At 43.5% G+C, this 22,755-nt stretch overlaps 1 protein-coding gene across 2 annotated transcripts in view; it reads left to right on the top strand.

Annotated features, from left to right (window-relative positions):
* The first annotated feature begins 5,158 nt into the window (after positions 1-5,158).
* SCML4 (Scm polycomb group protein like 4) overlaps positions 5,159-22,755 on the top strand; it is a 124,556-nt gene continuing 106,959 nt past the window's right edge. Inside the window, exon 1 of one of the 2 annotated variants that reach the window (XM_078447183.2) lies at positions 5,159-5,397. The gene's annotated coding sequence lies outside the window, so the exon portion shown is untranslated. The remainder of the gene's footprint in view (positions 5,398-22,755) is intronic. The other variant, XM_078447185.2, reaches the window with a different exon arrangement.

The following is a 22,755-nucleotide window of genomic DNA, read 5'->3' as shown; positions in this document are numbered from 1 at the left end:
AGAGTGCACATATAGATCTGTCTGGGCTCACTTTCTCCAAACCTAGGAGTTTCTCAGCACTACAAGTTGGTTTCTCATATTTAACTAGGGGAAAATATTTTAGGAGGAAAGGGAAACCTAGCAAATAGCCAAAAGTGCTTGGAGATCACATGTATGAATGTTGAATAAAAGTTGGCTCGTTTCAAACGAAATGCCTCAAAGCAGAAGTGATCTGCAGGAGATAAAATTTTAAAAGTATAAAGGAGGAAGAAGATTGGAAATATAAACCATCCTTTCAATTTTAACAGGTTAGGAATTTTTGTTTTTTATTTTTTATTTTTGATGACAGACATCCAAAGTCAATCACTTTTACCGGGGAAAAGGAATAGTGTCTAAAAGCTTATACTAATATTGCTTAAGATTAGGTCACCATCTTTAACCCCTAGTTTCTTTTATTCATCAGCAATAATTATTTGTTGACTTCCTACTGTAGACCAGACATGTGTTACGTGCTGTGGATACAGTGGAGTGCAAGGCTGGTTCCCTGCCATCTTGAAATTTACGGCCTAGTGACCAAAGAAAAAGCCTCTGCTGTTGTCCCCCTCAGCTCTCCCGGCTGTCAACACATGCCCTCACCATACCACCCCTGTTAGCAGACACTGGCCCTGGGATGAGGGTCTCTGTGCTTGCTACTACCCAAACTGCCAGACCTTGAGACAAATATTTCCACTAAGTCAGTCTCTGAATATCAGCCAGGGCCACAGGCCCAGAGCCACAAAGAGAGGAGGCCCCACCTGAAAGGAACCATGTTTTAGGCCCAGGAGAACTTGAATGAGTCACTCTTTCCTTGGACAGGAGTGATTTTCACTTTATTCCATCACGTCCCCCACCCCCTCCCAACCTCTGGTGTCTTTAGCACGTGGCTTTAGTTGAACAAGACTATTACCAGCTTGGCGAGGACCTCACAGATTGAGGGACCCCTTGGGTGGGGAAGGGTAGGGAGTCTGTCTCTGATTTTATTGTGGGTGTGCTGAGTACCCAGTGTGGCTTGAAGGTGTTAGGAGGTGGTGAAGCCCAGAGGGGAGGACAGCAAAGACAGCTTGAGTGAGTTGAGGGCAGACTCTGCGCTTGAAGCACGGGCTAAGGCCATGGCTGAATGTGACCTAAGATGTTTTATTTTTATTTCATTGGTTAAAAAGGAAAATTTGAAATTTAAGATTTATGAGAATTATCAGCAAATATGTTTGTAGATGTGATAGGAAAAATTCTGTTACCAGTTAATTCACATAACTTTTTATTGTGACCAAAAAGTAGGTCCTCCTTTGTAGAAAATATAAAAGAAAGATTACGAAGATACACAATACTCATAATCTTATCGTCAAGAGATCATTACTATTAACATATCTCCAGCATTCTGCAAATTAGTTTTTCAAAACAAGGTTCTACATATTATTTTGTAACCTGCAATTTTTTTTAGCAACTTCATATTGAGAGCATTTCTTCACGTCATTACATGGTTTTCTATGACATCTTTTTTGGTAGTACTTTGTATAATATATGGTGTGGACACATGATACACTTACTTAAGTAAACTCTTTCTCTCTCTCTTTTAAAATTTTATTTTTAAGTAATCTCTACACCCCACACGGGGCTCAAACTCACAACCCTGAGGGCAAGAATCACATGCTTTACGGACTGAGCCAGTCAGACGCCACATTAAGTAATCTCTTTTTATTGAACATTGAGGTTGCTTCCTGTTTACCTTCACTAAAAAGAACAGTTTTGTTTTTAATTTCCAAAGATCCCTGGTGCCTTGTTTAAATGAAAATCTGGCCCCATGGAAGGCAGGGCTTTGGGTCGAAGAAGACTCAGGTTGGAGGAGCCAAGGGGTCTGGCATCCACTTTCTGTTCTGCCACTCTTGTCTGACTAGTCAGGTTAATCACTTGCTGCCTCAATTTCCACTTTGGCAAAATGGTGACATAACCCTCATAACTTCCATAACCCTGAAACTTCTCAAACTTTCCAACACTTAAGGACATGTCTGTGTTGAATGGTGGGAAGCAAAGTCTTGTGGCCGCTGGAGTATGGGAGACGGGTCTCCCTTTGCTACTTCAGGAATGGAATCTCAGCCTTTAAAGCCTTCTTTCTCCATGCTGTCTTCCACCACCTCCATCCCAAACTGGCATTCCAAAGCACGGGTTTACCAGGTCTTATTCTGTTGAGAGAGAGGGTGCATTTTGTTCCTTAGCAGTCACGGCCGTAGCCACGACTATGACTGAGTTCTCCTCCAACCCAAAGCATTGGTCTGTTCCAGCCCTGCAGATAAAGCAGTTCATTGGACTGTAGAATGTCAGAACCATAAGGGACCACAAAGACAATCTCGTCCCCTACCCCCACCACCCGTGCTATTTAAGGACAGTGATTTGACCAATGTCTTTGGGTTACTGGCAGAGCTGGATGAAGGGGCAGTGCCAGGAGGCCATGTGGCCAAATGATTAATTGTGTGTCTTTGGGCACACACTGGCTGGGTCAATCCTGTATCCAGCATTTCTGAGCTGTGGTACCTTGGGGGCAACTTATTAGCATCCTGTTTCAGTTTCCTTATCTGTAAAATGGGGATAGTCCTCATAGTACTTACTTCATAGGGTTGTTATAAGTGAGATAACGCTTGAAAAGGGCTCTGACTTAGTATTTCATTAGTAAATGTTAGCTATTACTATGATAATATAGGTTGTTTTCGCAGTAGCACTGACTCCCCTGCCCAGGACACAGCTCTCGACACCTGAGGCTTGTTGGAACCATAGCTCTTTACCAGCCACTGACAGGGATTACTCTTTGAATGGATACTACTCTGAGTAGGTTTGCATTTGGGATGCCCCCAAATTAACCTGCTCCCTCTGGCCGCCTCTTGCTAACCACCAACCCAGTAGCATTTGTGTGGAAAGAGTGGAGCGTGCTGCCTGTGGTCTGAGACAGAAATGTAACCACAGAGCCAAAGAAAATTAACAACGTGGCACAACCTAAGCATCCTGATCGCAGCCCAGGGGTGTACAAGACTGAGAGGGATGTTAGCTGGGAAGGGCCCCTTTTCTGTTTAACATATCCCTCAGTTCGTACGCAGCCACCAAATTTCTTTTCTTTTACGTGTTTAACTTAATTTTTTCTTGGAACAAAAAACGTTTAGAACTTTTAAAAACATGGATTTAATTTCTTAACCCCTAAAGTCCTGGTGCATAAAAAAAAGAAATTCCAGTGGATATCCATCTGTTGACTGATGGATCAATCGATCTATCTATTGATCATTTCTTAAGTAAGCCATCTTTAGTTAACTTCAATTTGAAGTCTCACTATGCAGTTGACCTGCGATGCCCATGTCTGCATCCCAGACATGCTCGGCTTAAGGACAGGTCACAATAGCACATCTGGGAGGAGGTGAGGAAGCATGGACTTCGAGGCTCAGAATCACGGACTCACACAGAGCTGAATAGGAAAAGCGGAAACTCCTTTCTTTTGGGCAGATTCTGCAAAGCTCCTTCCTTCCTTCCTTCCTTCCTTCCTTCCCTCCCTCCCTCCTTCATTCCCTCCTTCCCTCCCTTCCTTCCTTCCTCTTTCTTTCTTTCTTTCTTTCTTTCTTTCTTTCTTTCTTTCTTTCCTTCTTTCTGTCTTTCACAGTATTTGAGAAATATTTGTGATCATTTAATAAGATCGATTTTATTTATCTGAAGAAACATTTTAAAGTGAACACCGGTCTTGCATCCCAGACCGCTTGAGGTCCTTTGCTGAGCATACTGTGGGATTGTGTTTGAGGTCATGGGCATGATACACACAACCACTGTGACAGACATGCTGGCAGTTGAAATCATCCACTGGGTCCTGTTTTCTTTCCTCCTTCTCTTCCTCCTCCTCCTTTAATGAAATAAATTTATATTAAATGACCAAAATGAAAACCTACCAAACTTGCCTTGTCCCACACAAAATGAAAAAACAAAATTAGATGATTAAATGAACTAAAGTGGCGAATTTATTTCTTGCTCAATAAGTACAATGCTTTGACTTAAAAAAAAATTTAATTTTTTCATGCGTTCGTAATTTGAGGAGAGTGGCTTCTTATTTCTTTCTATGTCACTCTGCATATGCATTCAGACAAACCTCAACTTGTAATTTCTTTTTTGTCTCTCTCGGTAACTGTCCAAGTTGCGGTCTAAGCTTTAATTGGCTCTGGTTCATGTTTAGTCCTAAACATTTGCTAAATTTGCTTATTGCGCATCCCCAGGAGTAAGCCTATGGGTGGCCACATATTTGTTGAATGGATGTTTTGCCTTGTAGGACATACTTTGGAATAATACTCCAGAATGGGCTGAAAGAACTGGGCAAAGGGGAGTCTTGCTCCCGTTTCCAAAAAAAACAGGAGAAAAAGTCCCTTTACCAGTATGAATTGATTTGCCACAGAGAACACAATGAGGCATGGAGGGTGAATAGTCGTAGCCTTTTTCTTGCATGAGGACCGCTCTATCCCATGCAGGCCTGACCACGAGTGTAGAAACACTCTGCACTTACACACACAGATCTGGAGCCCAAGTCTGGGCTCTGTCCCCTGACTACGTGTGTTGTATGCAGTTGTAGAGTCAATATGTATGACCGTGGTGTGTTGGCCTGAGTAGGCAACATTCTGGCAAACACACAGGCTCTCCTGAACAGTGATGTTATTAGAATGTTTTTGTTGTTATCGTTTTATTTGTCTAAAGTCAAACATCCACTCCTCTTGCTCTCCAGTATCTTACAAGCCCGGTGCTGGCCCACACTGCTGCAGGAACGGGACAAAGAGATGATGTTACAGTCTGGTTTCTATGGCAACAGAGGAGGGGTAATGAAAACCGAAATGTTGGAAACACCCATTCTGACAATTGTGACATAATTCAGGTTATTACAAGGACGTAACTACCAAAGAAGCAGAAGTGTCATTACCCTGCAGCTCATGTCGGCAAAAAGCTACACTGCACATTTCTCTTAGTTGGGCTGCTAAGAGGAAGGAAACACGAAACACACGCACGCACACACACACACACACATACACACACACGCCTCGTTTTCTGCATGTAAAATGTGTGTGTTCTTTAAAAGCCAGTGGTTGGCTGGTTTTCCGGACATGATGTGGTTGAAGCTGTCATCGTAATGGAAATTCATTGCTGTAGCTATGGTAAATCGAGTTTTCTGCCTGTGCTGAATGCATTAGTCTAATGAGATGTTTGCAGCCGGAGAGCAGGGCTGCTGGAGACGAACTGTGAGCTACTAACACACGGGTGGAAGATTAGCTTTTGTAATACTCGGTTTGCATGTACCGAAAGTCATCTGTCTTCTGAGTCAACATTCCCGGCCTGGTAAAGAACCTGATCAGGGCTCTGGTGAACAAGCCGTAGGTAAGGGAGATGCACAATCGGAGGGTGTGCCGTTGACACAGGATTCCTTCTCTCTCTACTGTCATCACGACAGGTTATCTGGTTCAGTTTATCTGGGTTGCATGCCTACCTCTACGGCAATGCACGAGTGCCCTGTCCTAAAACCACTGAGGCCAGCAGGTAAACTTCAGTTCCTCCTACTCAAAACAAAAATGTTTGATTTCTTAACCAGATCTTAGAGAGGAAGATGCAGGATAGAATTATATAGTTTATAAATTTGGGGTACGTACACATTCACTACTCTTTAACTGCATTTAAATATATAGAAAGTTGTTTTTTCTCCCCCGAATGTGAACTCAAATACCTGTGGGGTTTTTTTGGGTTTTTTGTGGGTTTTTTGCATGATGATTTCGCTTTGCTTTTGTTTTGTTTTAATTTAAAAAGTGTTTTATGTCTTGGGATAAACGTATTTACTAAAATCTAATTATTAAAATTGATGTGTTGTGAACATGCAAGAGTACTTTTTAAAATTGAATTTTATTATTTATATCCCAGATGGAATATTTTACATGTCTTTGTACTGTTTTTTTTTCTTAATTTATCAAGACAGATGAGAATACTATTTACTGCTAGTTGCTGGTACTGGTTAGTTTTGGGGAAAAAACCAGGTGGCTATGGAATGTCAGGATCAGTTTTCCCAAGTTCAAATACAGAGCTACCTTCTTCCCAGGTGGGGTGTTGTGTAACTGGAACGGGGCAGCATGAAGGTACCTCTGCAGCTTGCTTGCCGACCAGAACAGGACAGTGGATGAGGGTGGTGTCAGCTGTAAGTCATTTGAGCGATAGTTGAGGTGCTAAGTCAAAGCCCTTTCTACTACCTATAATATAATAATGGAGAGGTGATTCATGGTGTTGTCTCTGGATTATATGACAGTACTCAAGAGGGTTAGACAATCACTAGCTTTCTGAGAAAGTGGCTTTGGGTTGGTCTCAGACCCTGTGGTACTTGAGAAAGTGATCCAGGCTTTTCAGAATCGAGACGTTGTACACTCTTGCGTTTTCCTTTCTTTTCAACCAGAGGAACCATTTTTGAAGAGTGAGAGGCATAGTTGCTTTTATTCTCAAGACTTAAAAAAACACAGAATATTTGAAGTGAAAGCATAAAAATAACTAAGAAGGAATTTATAGTGTGGTAAAGTAAACGATCTAGGGGTACAATAGTTGTGTGGAGCATTTTTGTGTTGCTTGGTAGAACGAGCCTGAAAAAATGAGTTGGGGGGGGTGGTTATTTGAGCAACAGCACCTGGGTGAAGATTACCTAGAAGGACAGTAGTGATCATCTAAACTCAAATAAAACATTAACGTAGGAACTTCAATTTTAGGGGAGTTGTTTGGTGGCACCAGAATCTTTACCTTTTAAACATATGTGTGACAGATATTTTTGAAAATGTAACTATGTTTTCCTTAGCTCTTTAAATTGTGTATGTGGACAGTCTCTAATATTTTGGGAAGTTTATCAGTCGGCTTGCTTTATAGAATCACACGTGCAAATCCCACAAAAACCAGTCCTTCTGTGTGTAACGTGTTTCAATTTCTTCGTGCCTCCAAAATTACTTTTATTTGGCTGCAAAAAAAAAAAAAAAAAAAAGTAAATGAACGATAATAGAAAGAATGTAAAACAATAAGAGAAACAAGAGTAAATCGCTTTCGGTCCTTTATTTGCTTTTGGTGGTATGTTTTCAAGGCAAGTGAAACCAGCAGAAACAGTTTCACTTTCTGGTTCTTGGTTTCTGGGGGGCTGGGGTGCCAGGGCTCTCCAGCAGCAGGTAAGGCCAGCAGACCAGCTGCTAGAAATCAAGTCCGCGCTGGGACACCCCACGGGGCTGTGGTCCTGCTGCAAGAACCTTTACGCTGGAAATTCAAAAAAGTAATGACTTTCTCAACGTTAAGTAATATTTGCTTATTGTAAAAAATTCAGTCGGTGCCTCAAAGCACAAAGATCGAATTTAAAATTTCTTGCAACTTTAAACGATGTGAAAATCACAAGCAGACTGCGTTAGACCTCTCTCATAACGTGGTGGATTTATTTATTTTTTAATCTCAATTCTGGATCGCAAACACTTCCAACAAATTTAAGGCAACATTACTGAAGTTCCCTGGAATGAAAAGAAGGAATGCTCAGAGAGGAATACCCCTTCGTACGTTGGGGGAGTTCCATTTCCGAGGGTGTTGCAGATCTGCTGACAGTTTGGGGCGCCCGGAGGACACACACCGCACCCACAGACGCTCGCCCTTCTGACACCGTTGGGTCCAGGCAGAGGTGGGGCGGGCGGAAGCTCGGAACTCGCTCCGGCCGGTGGGGGTAGGGGGCGGCTGAGCTCCGCGGGGCGTCGTTCCTCGCCGGCGTGTCCCCCTGGAAGCCTGGGCATCACACTGACGCCAGCCAGGTGGCCGGGGCGTGCCCCCCGCAGTCCACGCGTCCTGCAGGAAGCGGGAGGCGACGCTGCCCCGAGTCCGGTGGGGCTGGGGGCTTCAGATTCCAAGCACCTCCCGTTTTGGTCTGTGCTGTCCTCTGCCTCCGAGCCTTATGCTTTTTTACTCGGGGATGGTGAGGTGGAGAGAAGAGCGAGGAGAGGAGGAGTGACTCTCTTCCCATTTAACTACCGAAGGGCATAACATTCCGTCTAACATTTTGGAGATGAAGTTTGTAAAAGCGGTCTCTTTGGGTGGGAGCACACGTGCCTGTTCATTTTGGTGGGCACATTGGACCTATCTAGGAGGGAGCTTTGTTTAAGTGCCTCCTTGGGCATCTGAATCCAGCGATCTCCCAAAAGGCTGGTTTGAGATTTACACGTTTTTAATGTTTTTGTTGTTGTGGTTGTTGTTGGTGCTTTGGAAGGCAGGTGAGGAGAGATGAGGGGGCTTCTTAACAGCCCCTGGGAGGAAAAAAAAAAAACAAAAACCAAATGGTTTGATACCTATATAATGTAATAGAAGCCACCGCTGTGTCTAGTAAATTACTCTAAATTTTAATTAATGAGTCACAAAAGCCACACCATAAGCTTTAAAAATTACCCCTTTATCAATAAGGTGATAATTAACTTTCTCTAGAATTAGCAATTCTCTCAGCCCCGGGCAGTATGCAGCCTAGTAAGTTCTCTGGAATGCTGCCAATTTTAAACAATTGGTCTTTTGGCAAATCTACTGGATTTTAATTCAAACATCGCTTGTGACATTTTCCAGCGTGGTTCAAAGACCATCAGGATCACCGAAATCATGGTAAAATTTCTGATTGCAAGGTTGGCTCCAAATGTTTGGGTTGCATTGGAATCCGTCGCTTTTTCTTTTTTCATTGTCCGTTTCCACCTTTCTCCCCCAAACCTCGGCATTTGCAAGAACGCCACACTCTCGCTTCTCCTATAAATCTCTGCTAGCATCTCTGCTATAAATCGTTGTGGCCAATCCTGCATTTGTTGGTTCGCACATACTGGGTTCGCGTGCTCTGCCTGCAAGCCCACGAGGTCCTAAGTGTTTTTTCAATGTTGTATTCATCTCGGTTTCAGTTCCGGCAAGGGTTCTTCCCTAGTGTTTCTGCAGGCTCTCACCCCGCGGTTTGTCAGACGCCGAGATTTAGATTGGGACTTGGAGGAGAGGAGGTACAGACAGAGGGCCATTCGGGATATGCTCGTGGCCGTTTGAAATTTGGCTAATTCTGACCTACGTATGTTAATATCTGAAGAGGTACAGGAGCACTGGGCATTTCAGAGCATCCGGCTCCACAATGAACCCCCTGCCCCCCCAACCAACACACACACAGACACACTCCAGCTAGTCACCGGTGGGTGATGTTTAAGGACAGCCTGATGAGGGATGCTGCCATTCGGCCATAGTGGCTGGACGGCAAGTGGTAACGACTGCACATCACTCCTCTGGAAGTCAGACCTCTCTCCCCTTCCTCTGGGTTCTTTGAATGTTAGCATTGGTGGACTCTTGCTTCATGGAGCCGAGAGCCTGGCTGAGATGAGGTACTGGTGATAAAGTTTGCTGCCGGTTCAGCTGGCAGTGCTGATACAGCCAGGAGCATCCTTGTCCTCAGGAAGGTGGGACGGAGGTGAGCGGCAAGCAGGGTTTGTGCATGTGGGAATCAGTCAGCATCAGAAGAGGCACTTTGCCGCCACGGAGGAGATAAAACACCTCTTGCTTCTTGCAATGATCACCTGGTGGACTATTATTTTAGGACAGAGAGGAATTTATTACCCAGTGGCAGTTCTCCTTTTGTATTAAGCTGAAAAATCATTCCACTGAGTCTGTGTGACACCCTGGAGTAATGGGAATCTATTCTGAGATCCGATTGTAGGTGGGCTTCCCTGCGATTGCTCTTGTTACTATTTGACCAGTTGTGTTTTATAGAATCTGGCGGCATAGACAGGTGAACCTCTCTTTACTCTCCCACCAACTCAGGCATGTTCTACCTAGATTTTTATTTGTGAGGGAGGGAAACGTGCATCTCTTTTCAGCAGCTGCATTTATGGGTCAGATAAATGGGACGTGGTCCCAGCTTTGCTGATTTTCAAGAATGATTGCATAGTCCTGCAGACAGGCTATGCCAGCACTTTGGGGAAGGGGCTTGGCTGAGGAGTGGTGGCCTTCCTTTCTCTATAAGGCGTACAATTTAGAAACAGAGTGGAGTTGGCTGTTATGAGAAAATTGATGTGCCAGGGAAAAATAGTGTCAATGCTATGCTTTGCAAGGTGGTGACGTTGTCTGGTTAGCCCCGTGATAGTGACTCAACTTTTGGGAGCTGAATATTTGGTAACAAAAGTCTTTGCTCTTTTGCTCTCTCATTACAGAGCAAAAGCCATCATTCTTTCAAAACAGAAGTATATGGCTTGAAATTAATCCTAAAGAAACACACAGCCTTTCATGAGGATGGGTACTAAACTTGGGAACAAACACTGGGCCGGCAGAGCAAAGAATTACCCTCAATGGGTCCTGGTCCAGCCATTGGAAAATGGCACTTAACAAAGAGGTACTGGGATAAAACCCAAAGGAGAGACCCTATTCCATGCCCCATCCAATGAGTACTTAACCATCCCTCTCCCTCTTATTTCCCTCCCCTGCTGCAGTTCAGAAGGGACTCAATAATGGCCAACAGTTAGCATATGGTTGTCAGCTTATAGACCTGCTGGGTCATTTCCTTTTGGATTGAAAGAAAGGTTTCCTCTTTTCCCTTTCACATTTGTCCACAAGTCATCCTGGGACATCATCGTTCTGATGAGAAAACCAGGACCGAATACCAAGGAGTCTGTTTTGCCCTGGTGTCCAGAGCTGAGCCTGAGCCTTGTCACCAGACCGAGGTTAACATCGCAGTGGCCATATCTGAGGGTCTGCCCCGGATGCAGCCTTTGAGCTGGCCTGGGGCTGGCGTCACGATTCTAATCCTATTTGACAGGCAACTATGAACAAGGAAAGGAAGATCTGGAGAGAAAACCACAAGGTGAAAGCCAACTTTGGGGCATTCATGCTTTCCGTTTTAGAGACAGGATTTGGAGGTCGTGCAACAAACAATTCCTTTGGGCCACTTCTAAACTATTACATTTCTAAACTAACCGTTTCTAAACTATTATAAGCCAATAGGAATTATTCTCATTCTTTATGGCCTTTTAAAAAAGAGGCTGACCACTTTTCTTCATAGTTCCTTAGGACTTAGTACCCTCACTATTGGGAAATTATGGTGATATCAAGGCTTAATCTAACAATTAGCTATAAAATATGCTGTTCATCCCAAAGAGAATAACTCAAAAATGTCATGTGAGGCACTGGGCTTATTGATTGGTAAAGAATGCCACTCTGGGAATAGATTCTGTCATTTTTCAGTCTTGAGAAATGTGTGCCATTTGTTCATGCTGTTGCCATTGTTTGCCTGTGCTGAGGGAGTTTGCCATGAGATTTGGAGGTTAGTACACTACATGGTCACCTGTGCATTTCCCCTTATATTGGGAATTCTCCCTTTCAGATGCCATGAGATGTTCAAGCATATTTGATCGTATCCCTTTAAGAGCTTGCTTGTAACAATGCTTCAAGTGGAAAGCTGTAGATCACTTTATATTTTGGTGCACACATTAGGAAGTATAGAAACAGTGCAGTGGGGGGACCCTCAATTGGTTCTAATGTCTGAAATCACCACCCACAGTATGAAAATACGGCACTTGTTTTGAGTGTTTGTAACATAATTAAGTACTTGACATAAATAATGAGGGCAAACTGGATGATGTGGTTATGTTGGTGCCTGATATGGAAATGGTTAATTGGTCCCACAGTGGGAAGGCTGTACAATTTTGTGCATTGCCTTAATGAGACCAGGTGAGTATAAACTCTCTCCAGGGAGCTGAAGTTATAAAGTCAAGTTGGGTGTGATGTGTGTGACAATGTGTGGAAGCCGATGACCTATGATGGTATAGAGGACTGGTCTTTTATTTCTGTTGCCTTCCCTTTGAGTTAGAAGTCGTTTGTCATGAACCCCGGTCACAAATAAAGGGACTAAAATTCTCCATTAGCAGGGTAAGGAAAAAGGGCATTCAGAAAAGTTTGTCTCACACGTGTTTCAGCCCAAATCTCTGCTAAGGTCAAGTACTGAGTTTCTACTAATTGGCTTGAGACCAGAGTAATGTGGAATAAACTGGAAATAAAATCATTTAAAAAATATATTTCTGGGCACAGGTTAGGTCACTGTTTTTATGACTATATTTAACATTTTCATGCCTGAAGAAAAAAAAATCCATGGGACCAAGGACCTGGCTTGTCCTTGTAGATTTCTAACAGCGGATAGTGTGGGTTACACAGCTTCCTGGACAAAGTTAAGCAAAGCCAAGGCCTCCTTTGGCCAAGATTTCCTGTATTCTGCTTGTGTACTTGGTAGATTATCAGTTTCCAGGGGGGTTTCTCTTCCCTGGGAATACAGATTTAGGACAGGATAAGGAGAATTTACATTGGGACCATGGAATCACTTAAGTTCCAGAGCATTTTCTTTTTTATTCTTCTTTTTAAATTAATTAATTATTTGTTTATTTTATATACTGTATTGTTGAGTTGGATAACATACAGTGTGTACAGGGTGCTCTTGGTCTTGGGGGTAGATTCCTGTGATTCATTGCTTCCATACAACACCCAGTGCTCATCCCAACAAGTGCCGTCCTCAGTGCCCATCATCCATTTTCCCCTCCCCTACTCCCACTGCCCCCATCAACCCTCAGTTTGTTCTTTGTATTTAAGAGTCTCTTATGGTTTGCCTCCCTCTCTGTTTGAAACTAGCTTTCCCCCCTTCCTTTCCCCCATGGTTCCAGACCATTTTCATACCAGTTCACCCCGCTGTGTAAACTGGAAGGTTAAAATATGACTGAAATAATGAACTCGAGGGAAAAACATCTGACATTTGAAGGGACAAGTTAAAGGCAAAAACCTATACTCTGAGAAGTGGTCTTGAAGTGATTCCTAGCTTCTTAGATTGAATGGATTGTAAAAGCCTTCCTCCCAGGGTCAAGCCTCAGACTCTTCCCTAGTGTCTGCTAAAGTTACAGACAGCACAGCCTCTATTCTCAAGAGGCTGCCCCCTCTTCCATTGTTGGAAACTTTAATTGTTAGCAAGGGCATTTTCCCCTCCAGAACTTCCCCTAGCTTCCTCTTGCAGTAACTTCGTCCTCTAAGGGGGTACTTTTGTCTTCAGAGCTGTATAGAATAAATATAAATGGAGCAGCACGGATTCTGAGTGGGCAAAGCCAGTTTAATGGCTACTGATGTGACCCAGGGCAGGTATGGTGGCAACCCTGGGCCCCCCTTACTTCCGAGGGGGTGATATTTCTTGTCACTACTGCTGAGGCCCAGTGCTTTGAATGTGGCAAGTGCCCAATAAATATTTGTGGAATGAGTGATTCAGGGAATGGTAATGTCAGCATGGGTGGAGACAGCACAGTGTTGTGGAAAGAGCATACACACACTTTGGTGTCACCCCAACTTTATTAGATCATAGGATATAATATTTCAGAAGTCGTTGGGAAGGTTGTACGGGATAATGTATATCAAGTTCAAAGGAAACAGTATATGGAAAAGTATGTGTAAAGTGCTATCCGAGTGGTAATAAATACATGTTCTCATTTATTGAGCATCATATGTTCAGGGATGCTGAGAGAAGCACTAAACATGCTTTATCTTATTTATCGGACTTAAACCACATGGGTGCTTAATACGAAGGCTCTTTTTAAGTGTACTTATTATTTTGAGAGAGAGAAAGATAGAGAGAAAGCAAGGGAGGAGCAGAGAGAGAGAGAGGGAGAGAGAGAGAATCCCAAACAGGCTCCGTGAGGTCAGCACAGAGCCCACTGCGGGGCTCAATCTCACTAACTGTGCAGCCTGAGCTGAGATCAAAAGTTGGATGCTTAACCGACTGAGCTACCCAGGCGCCCCAATACGAGAGCTATTCTTATCTCCATTACACAGGTAGGGAAATTGAGGCTTACGTTAAATAACTTGTGGAGGCTCACATGGCCATATGAAGTCTGCTGAGTCTTTTCTTCAGTTTTGAAAAGCCAATGGGGTGTCCTTGTCTTTTCACCTGTGAGGGCTGAGGAGAAAGAGCTCTTTCATGCGTCAGAGCCAGCTGCTTCTGCTCAACCCGGCTGGGCTGCTCCCAGGTCCAGCAGGTTCCAGAAAGGAAATGATTCCCTGGTGTTTCCACTTGGAAAGGCATTTTTGATCCACAGCAAACTTCTTTTAAAGCAGTAGGCTTTCAGTCCTGTCAGACTCAACCCTCATTTTTATTACGAATATTTTTAAGCCCCTGTTTGCAACCCCAAAGTGAAGTTCCCAGATAACACAGCCCACCCACACCCACAGTCTAAGAAAAACCAGTGTCATGTCATAACTGAAATATAAAGAGGAATAAAAACAAAGTAATTAATGATTACTTCCGGTGCGGGCGCCCTGTTCTGGACACCACATGAAGGGGTCAGGTGCTTGACATCTGCTACCTCCAGTGCAGTCTAAAATAATGCTCTTGGCGACTCAGGCAGCACAAGCTGGTCCTGCTGCTGGTGACATGATTTTCCCAAACAGCAAACAACTCTTGGAATTCTGAACAAAATAGAATTTTGTATTTATGCATTTGCTTTAGGTATTATTTACATTCCTGGAAAGTAAAGTATATATTATAGCTAAGTAGAAATGTGTTTATACATAAAATGAAGTTCACTCCAGGTTCACAAAAACAAGATTTTCACTCATGTGACCATACGGCGAGACCGCGCTTCATCATGGGGGATAGCTCTGTGTGTCCAGTGTCCCTGGTCTCTGCCCCCGACATGCAGTAATGCTCACCCTGCTCCCAGTATTGGGCCAGGTAAAACCACATCCAGCACATTCCCTAAATGCCCCTCTACAGGCGGTGTTTTCACCACCACTGAGCATCTGTGGATCAGAGTATGCCAACCTGCCATGAACTCCACTTTCTCTTACCTCCCCAAATGCCTGCTTAATTATAGTTTTAAAAAGATGGTGCTGGGCGTGCCTGGGTGGCTCAGTTGGTTAAGTGCCAAACTTTGGCTCAGGTCATGATCTCACGGTTTGTGGGCTTGAGTCCCCCCACGCTGGGCTCTGTGCTGACAGCTCAGAGCCTGGAGCCTGTTTCCGATTCGTGTCTCCCTCTCTCTCTGCCCCCACTTCTCTCTAAAATAAATAAACATTTGAAAAAAAAAAAAGATGGTTCTGTTTTGTCAGTTCCTTACATGATTGCTAAGTAGAGACATCTCAAATATTGTGGCAGGAATTTGGGGGTAACTTTAACATTCTGAGAAGATTTGTAGTGGATTTCCTCTAAAAAACTGTACCTTTAAGCTTGAGAAGACGTTTTCTATCATGTTTCGTTCTCTTTCAGATTATGCATAGGTTTTATCGTAATAAATAGAGTATTTTAAAAACACCTTTGGAAAGCCCTCACTATTCTCTGGGTTTGCTTGAAAGCATTAACAGTTAATGAGGGACCATGATGATGCAGACTTTGTACTAGTTATCCACACAACCGTCCTGGAATATATCATTATTCCACTTCACAGACCAAACCCTAAGATTCAGTGAACTTAAGCAGCGAGTTTAAGTGTCTCAAGGTCATCCAGGAGGTTCTATAACCAATTTCAAAGCCAAACCCATGCCTTTGCTCTCATGTGCCTGGCTCCTGTATAAGCTCTGGATATATAGTATACACTTTGATCTGTGATGTGGAAATCCCATGTCTGAGAACTTTTTCCTTGTCGAGAACATAAGAATGGGGTAGAGGACTAAACATGGCTACAGATACTTTGACATTCCTTCCATGAAGCTGTGGGGTCTAATTCCCCTTTCCTTGACTCTGGGCTGTTCTAAGTGACTTGCTTGACTCATAGGATGTGGCCGAGATAATGTTCCAGGACTGACATCACAAGTCTTCCAGTTCCACCTGGGACTCAGAATGCTCACCCTTGGAGCCCTGAGCCAGCAAATAAGAGGAAGATTGTCCCAAGGCTGCCATGCTATTAGGAGCCAAAGCTCTGTGGAAGGTCCTGGACAAAAAAAGACATGAGGATGGGTGGTGGGGGGGGGGGGGGAGGCACGGGGCAGAGGAAGAGGCAGGAAATGGAGCTACTGGATGTGTGGATGAAGAAACCACTTTGGAAGTGAATCCTTCCATCTCAGCCTCCCCAGCTGATGCTCCACAGATCACAGGCAAACTGTCCAATCTAGCCTTTCCTGAATTCCTGATCCACAAAATGGGTGGGACATAATAAGCCACACATTCTGTGATAGTTTTAAATGTAGCAACTGATAACCAAAACACGTTAATGACATTCTTTCTGTTGTATTGGGTATTGTGGATTATTTTTGATGCTTAAGAGTGAAGGATTTTCTACTTCAAAAGGAAGCTAAGATTCACTATAAAATATAGTTGATATCCATTTGCTAGGAATTGAAATAAGAGAAGAAGTTTTGCTTCATATACAGTTACCATCAGAAGTAAGTGTTTTCAGGGGAACTGTTATTTTAATAAGTGCATATTTAATTTTACAGTTAGTATATATATTTATGTCTTTAATGACAAATACTTGATTTGAATTTGTGAATATGACATAAAGTTGCAGTTAAAAATGTATTTATTCAAATAGGCCATTTAAAGATTCAGTAAGTATTAGGTAAATAGGGTATCTCAGGTGTATAAGTCGGGGTTCTCCAAAGAAACAGGACCAATAGTAGTTACGTAGGTAGATAGATAGATAGATAGCTGGGTAGATAGATAGATAGATGGAAATTTATTGTGAGGAGTTGGTTCACATGATTATGTAGGCTGAGAAGTCCTAACATCTGTAGTGAGCAAGTTGGAGACCCAGGAGAACCAATGGTATCATTCCAGTCTAAAAGCTGGCACACTTGAGACCCAAGAGGAACTAATGTTTCAGTTTGACTCCAAAGGCAAGAAAAAACTAATGTCCCAGGTCAAAGGCCATCAGGCAGTTCCCTCTTACTCAGCTTTTTTAAACTACTCAGGTTTTCAACTGATTGGACAAGGCCCACCTGCATTAGGAAGGGCAAATCTGCTTTACTTAGTCTACAGATTCAAATGTTAAGCTCATCCAAAAACACCTTCACAGATACACTGAGGATAATGTTTGACCAAATATCTGAGTAAACCACAGTCTACTCAAATTGATGCATAAAATTAGCCATCATAGCAGGTATTCAGACATAACACATTTTGCAAATGTTGTACCTAAGGGATCTGAAGTTTGGTAAGCACTGCCTTGAGCCTTAGGCTGTCCATGTCTCTAGTCCAAGGGTTTGAAGCTAAAATCCCAGGTGGTATTGCTCATTTATCCTTAGGGACATGATCCTCTGAGTCCTTTCCATAATGTCTCCTGAAGTTATCCTTTGGTTTTCAGAGCAGTTTTTAGAGAATGTCCCTATTGGTGACTCTAATTCTGGGGAAGTTTGAGCTATCCTTTAGATTTTTAGCTGCCCTCTCAGGAGTGGTCGTTTCCCAGCATCCCACGGCTGGCCACCATATTTACTGTCAGTTCCTTGGGCTGCCCACAGTTCTACAGCTACAGTTCAGGCACCCTGCTGGCTCCCATACAGGATCGTATGTCACAGCAAGCTCAGGCCTCTAGTGAGAGAATGTCTGCTGTGAAAGTGAGGCCCATTGATACCCTGCCTCACTATTTCATGTTAAGTCTGGCATAGTGGTGACAAGGAGCTCAAATGTGATGTATTCAGTATGGCATCATAGGAGCTATGATATGTCTATGTGTCCTGGCCATGAAGGCAGCCGGACATTTTCATGTCCCTCTCTGGACCATACTTGTTTAGATGATGCTATGTGTCACCATCAATTTCACTTACCCACTGCCCACTCTCTGTGGATTTGTGTCCAAACTGCCCCCGGAAGCAGGATAAAAATCTTGAGGTCAACAGTTTTATCTCTGGCTTCTTTGGCTTCAAGTGTCATTGCAGAACAGAACATCAGTGATGGGCGTCTAGGTGGAAGATGGAAGAAGACACATGTTTTTCTTTAGGTGGATGCCTTTTGATTGTAACATTCTGGGCAGCCCTCAGCTTACACAAAGGGCTGCAAATCTATGCAACCAGTTATTGCCCTCGCCTATCTTTAGCTGTCTGAGAGAGGGATGGAGTCTTCCTCGCTATAATGACGAGTCATGGTAGGACTAGAGAGACAAGTAGGGGTGGGTTGATTCAGAAATCATATGAGGAGCAAGAAGCACAAAATGCAGTGAAAGAAAACAAGCAAGTTCACGAAAACAAAGTGTATTTATTTTGATATGTATGTATAGGATGAAAACAGAGGTGATCTGTTTCCCATGGTAAGGAAGAAAACATATTCATAGCGTCTGCATTAGTTTTCCAGGACTGTCATAATAAAATACCAGATGCTGGGTGGCTTAAACAGCAGAAATTTATTTTCTCATCATTCTGGAGTCTAGAAGTAGAAGTTCAAGGTGTTAGCTGTTTGGTTTTTCCTAAGGCCGCTCTCTTTGGCTGGTGAATGCTTACCTACTTGCCGTGTCTTCAACGGTCTTTCCTCCGTGTGCTTGCACCCCTGGTGTATCTCCTTCTTGTAAGAACCCCAGTCCTGTTGGGGGTCCCTCATTTAAACTTCATGACCTCATTTAAACTTCATCTCCTCCTCACAGGCCCTCTCCAAATATAGTCACATTGGGGATTAAGCCTTCAACATATGAATTTTGGGAACTCTGCAGCTGTAGAACTGTGGGAAACCCCAGGCACTGACAGTAAACATGGAGGCCAGCTGTGGGATGCTGATGAATTATGCAATTTAGTGCATAACAATGCTTATCTTAAGATTTCATCTGACAATTTTCATCTATTGCCCTGTAAATTATCGATGGTAAATGTGCCTCATAATGGTCTCTTATGATTTAGCAAATACCTCCATTTTTTGAAAGTGAGGTCAGTTACATTTCTGCTATGCCCACTCCAGATCGCCGAGGGATGTACTTCACCACAGTTCTGCCACTGCCCTCAGGGTAGAGGAGGTGTTTTGATGTCTCCAAATCATTTTTAAATGACAACTGGAATCTCTCCCTGTCTCCTCCTGCCTCAGTAGTGTAAGTTCCCGAAGTCCATAACATTGCTGAAACTCAACAAGGAGGGTTGTACTGATAGAGGTAGGCTAGCATCCTAGAACTTGTGCCTGCTGATAGCCCCCCCTGTGCATTCTACCTCTCCCAGTGGGACAGAAGACGCCCCTAGTGGGCAGCAGACATCCTAATATGCTTTGTGCACTAGTTGGGAGGCAGAGTCTTGAGAAGACAGATTCTATTTGAGTAACAATTATTAATCTTACTTTCATCCCTTTAGATCTTCATGAACTCTTCAATCTGGAATTTTCCTCTAATTCTTGAGAGATTAACTTGTTGAAAATGAATAATAATTATTGAATTTTAAAACTGATGTTCAGAGCATTGCATGTGCATGAAGTAGTTAACAAGCTTTGTTGCAAGGAGAGTGAGGTGCTGTAAGTTAAATGTCTTGCTTCAGGATCAATGACGGTAGCTGGGTTGGGACAAAAATCTTGCATTCTTGAATCCTTGGCCACAGTCATTGCCAACTGGCCCAAAATGTTGCCCTAAAATCCCTGATTTGAGGATGAGCAATATGTGATGCTGGAGCATGGAGAAGCTTGAAAATATTTGCTTATAACATATAACTCAAGGGGGCACCTGGGTGGCTCAGTTGGTTGAGCATCCGACCTGGTTTGGGCTCAGGTCATGATCTCATAGTTTGTGGGTTCGGGCCTGGAGTCGGGCTCCATGCTGGCAGTATGGAACCTGTTTGGGATTCTCTCTGTCTCTCCCTCTCTCTCTCTGCCCCTCCCCTTCTCTCTCTTTCTCTCAAAATAAATAAATAAACTTAAAAAAAACCCATATAGCTCAAACACTGTCCTCACTCATATTTGATGGTGTAAATTGAGTTTGACTATGACCCGTCACAGTTTTGGTTGGTGTCTTAGGCATCAAGAGAAAGTACCAGGAGAGCTGCCTTGCATAGGGACCAATGGTTTTCCCAGGGCTTTGTTGGCAGCTTTCTTTATCCATATACCAATGCCAGTGGAAGATTTCCAGTGGATTCTGGGTGCTGATGTGGCAGGCAGTGTGGGGAAGGCTGCAGTGAGAGGAGTGAGAATGATTGCCCTTGGCTTTGTGTTCCTCACCTGACAATAGTGATGGCATCACGATTATTGTGTAAGTCCAGGACGGAGGCCAATGACCAAGTAGTTAGTGCAAGGGCTCAGCCTTATCAGCCAAGAAATAGGCTCTGCTGGGCTCCTTGGTGGCTCAGTCCATTGAGGGTCCAACTCTTGATTTTGGCTCAGGTCATGATCCCAGGGTTGTGGGATTGAGCCCCTCATTGGGCTCCATGCACAACGTGCTTAATATTCTCTCTCTCTCTCCTCCTCTGCCCCTCTCCCCCGACTTGCATGTGCTCCTCTTTCTCTTTCTCTCAAATTTAAAAAAAAAAAAGAAAAAAAAATAAATGGCCTCAGCTTGTTAACTGCTCTTGCCTTCTGACAACATGAGCATGGGGTCTACCACAGAGAGGTGCTTCTTGTGTTTGCTAGAGGGACTGAAGGATATATGGACAGAAAGGGAGATGAGTCATTATGTGAGGGGGTTATGTACCCAAAGGCTTGCTTGGCTAGCTCCCTGGTTTCCAGGTTGGAATTTCAACTGTTTTAATGGCCATCTCTACCCACATGTTCCACAGGCACCCTAAACTCAATGTTTCCAAAGCTGGATTTCTCATTTGCCCCACATCTTCTTCTTTATTCTACCTTCACAAAAGCTTCCCCTCCAAGATAACAGTTTCAGAATCCCAAACTTCGCTTACCCGAAGCCTTCCAACTGGAAGTCCTAATTGATATGACTTCCCGAAAAGAGTTTCCTGTGGTTCCCCCTTTTTTCCCTCCACCCTCTGCTGCCCTTGCTCAGGTCCTCACTAGCACCCTCCACCTGGATCATAGCCGTGACCTTCAGCTCCACCTCTCTGCCTGCAGCCCCCCACCCTTCCCCCACCTCATGTAATGCACAAAGTTATCTTTGTAAGACACCTATCTGCTCAAGTTCCTTAATTGTTTAGATATCTCAAATAGAGTCCCTTGTTTGTATCATTGGTTGCCAAATGTTTGCACCATGTTCCCCATTATAAATAATTCCTTGAGCGCACATCTCCATACATGAATGCATTATACCTTTTGTAAAACACAAACAAAAATAGAAATGAAAAAGCCTATATGAGCCCTTTGTCCTTCCCCATATATACTTGAAGCCTCTGTGTTTTTTCACTTTCTGTTCCTGAGTCCTGGAATTCTCTTCCCTCACTTCTCCAGGTGATGAAATTCTATGTGTCCATCAAGACACTGCTTACACATCACTCCCCTGACCCGGATTCTCCACGCAGACTTCCTCTGTGCCTTTTTATATAATATTTAGATTCTTACGCTTTCTCCTGCGCCATGACTTGAGAATATTTTTCTAGTGGGCAAGGAGAAAAAAGGAAGGTATCAGGATGTATGTCTCTGCTGTTGCCAAGAACAAAATTGTAATAGTACATACCTTTGCTTCCTTGCCAAACCTTCCAAAGAGGTGTTTTGTTTTCTTCCTATTTTGACCTTGCTATTCCTTGGGGTAAAATGTATCTCCCACGGACGAGTGCAGAAGCAGGCAGCCAGATAGACACAAAGTGGAAGGGGAAGGAATCAATGGAGGGAGATGTGCAAAAGTAAACTTAATTCTGCATATCAAGCGATTAGGCTAACGTGATTTAGAGCACCGTGATGGGTGCAGTTTGTGTGTAGTTTTTCCCTCGGTCTGTAATTAATTCGTGGTAATGCTCTAGGTTGTTCAATTTTGGTAAACGAATAGAGCACTGTTCTTTGCAATAAAAGCGGTGGCCACAACCTAGTCATTTTACGGTAGCAGGAGTGGAAGATAATTACAGGTCTAGAGAACGTCCCCATCCAGAACGAGAACACAGCTGGCTTGTCTTCCGAGGAGAGTGGCTGTGAGCCGGGATCGCAAAGTTGACGCGTGCCGCAGCGAAATGCCAAAGCATTTTCCCCATCCAGCCACGGAGAGTGCTTAACTCACTTTTTAGATATTCCACCCCGTGTCCTACAGGGATTTGTGCTAATAAATATGACAATAACATTGTAATGGGACAAGAAAGGCTGACACGGCATTTTGTTAATTTGTGTTCAGCATTAGCAGGGAGCTTTGCAACCCCTGGGCAATGAAACAGGAGCGAATTGGTGGACTGTAGGCATTTTAATTAGAGGCCTTGGGAATATCTGTGTGCTATGGCAGCTGAGTGAGACCTGGCCCCACAAAGTTTACCCAAGGCGTGCTTTCCCTGCTTGCCCTCAGCAGCCATTAAAAGGTCTTACTGGTGGCAGGGGCTGGGGAAGGGAGGAAAAAGTTTCTAAGAAGAGGAGGATTCCTGGTGGGCTGGCGGCCAACACCAATTAGCTTACTCGGCTGTCAGCACCCACAGCCCTTGTTTTAACAAAGTGGTGGCAAAGATCGACAGAAATGGCTTGACCCCATGATGGACCCCAAAGCATTTTTAAAAGGCTCTTTTTACTGTTGCTACCTTTTCATAATTTGGCTTAAATACAATTCGAGAATAAGAACATCATAAATCAAAAGCTGTTAGCGTACATGACCCCTGAAATTTATGGGTATTAAGCAGAAAAAGCTTAGGAACGTTTCACCAAATAATTTTCCAATCCCCTAAGACTCATTTAAATTTCCCTCCTCTCCATCT

The sequence above is a fragment of the Panthera onca genome, chromosome B2 (genome assembly GCF_046562875.1).
Source record: "Panthera onca isolate mPanOnc1 chromosome B2, mPanOnc1 haplotype 2, whole genome shotgun sequence".
Classification (NCBI taxonomy): domain Eukaryota; kingdom Metazoa; phylum Chordata; class Mammalia; order Carnivora; family Felidae; genus Panthera; species Panthera onca.
Note: the sequence above shows the minus strand (reverse complement) of the source record. Positions and strands in the feature narration are given on the sequence as shown.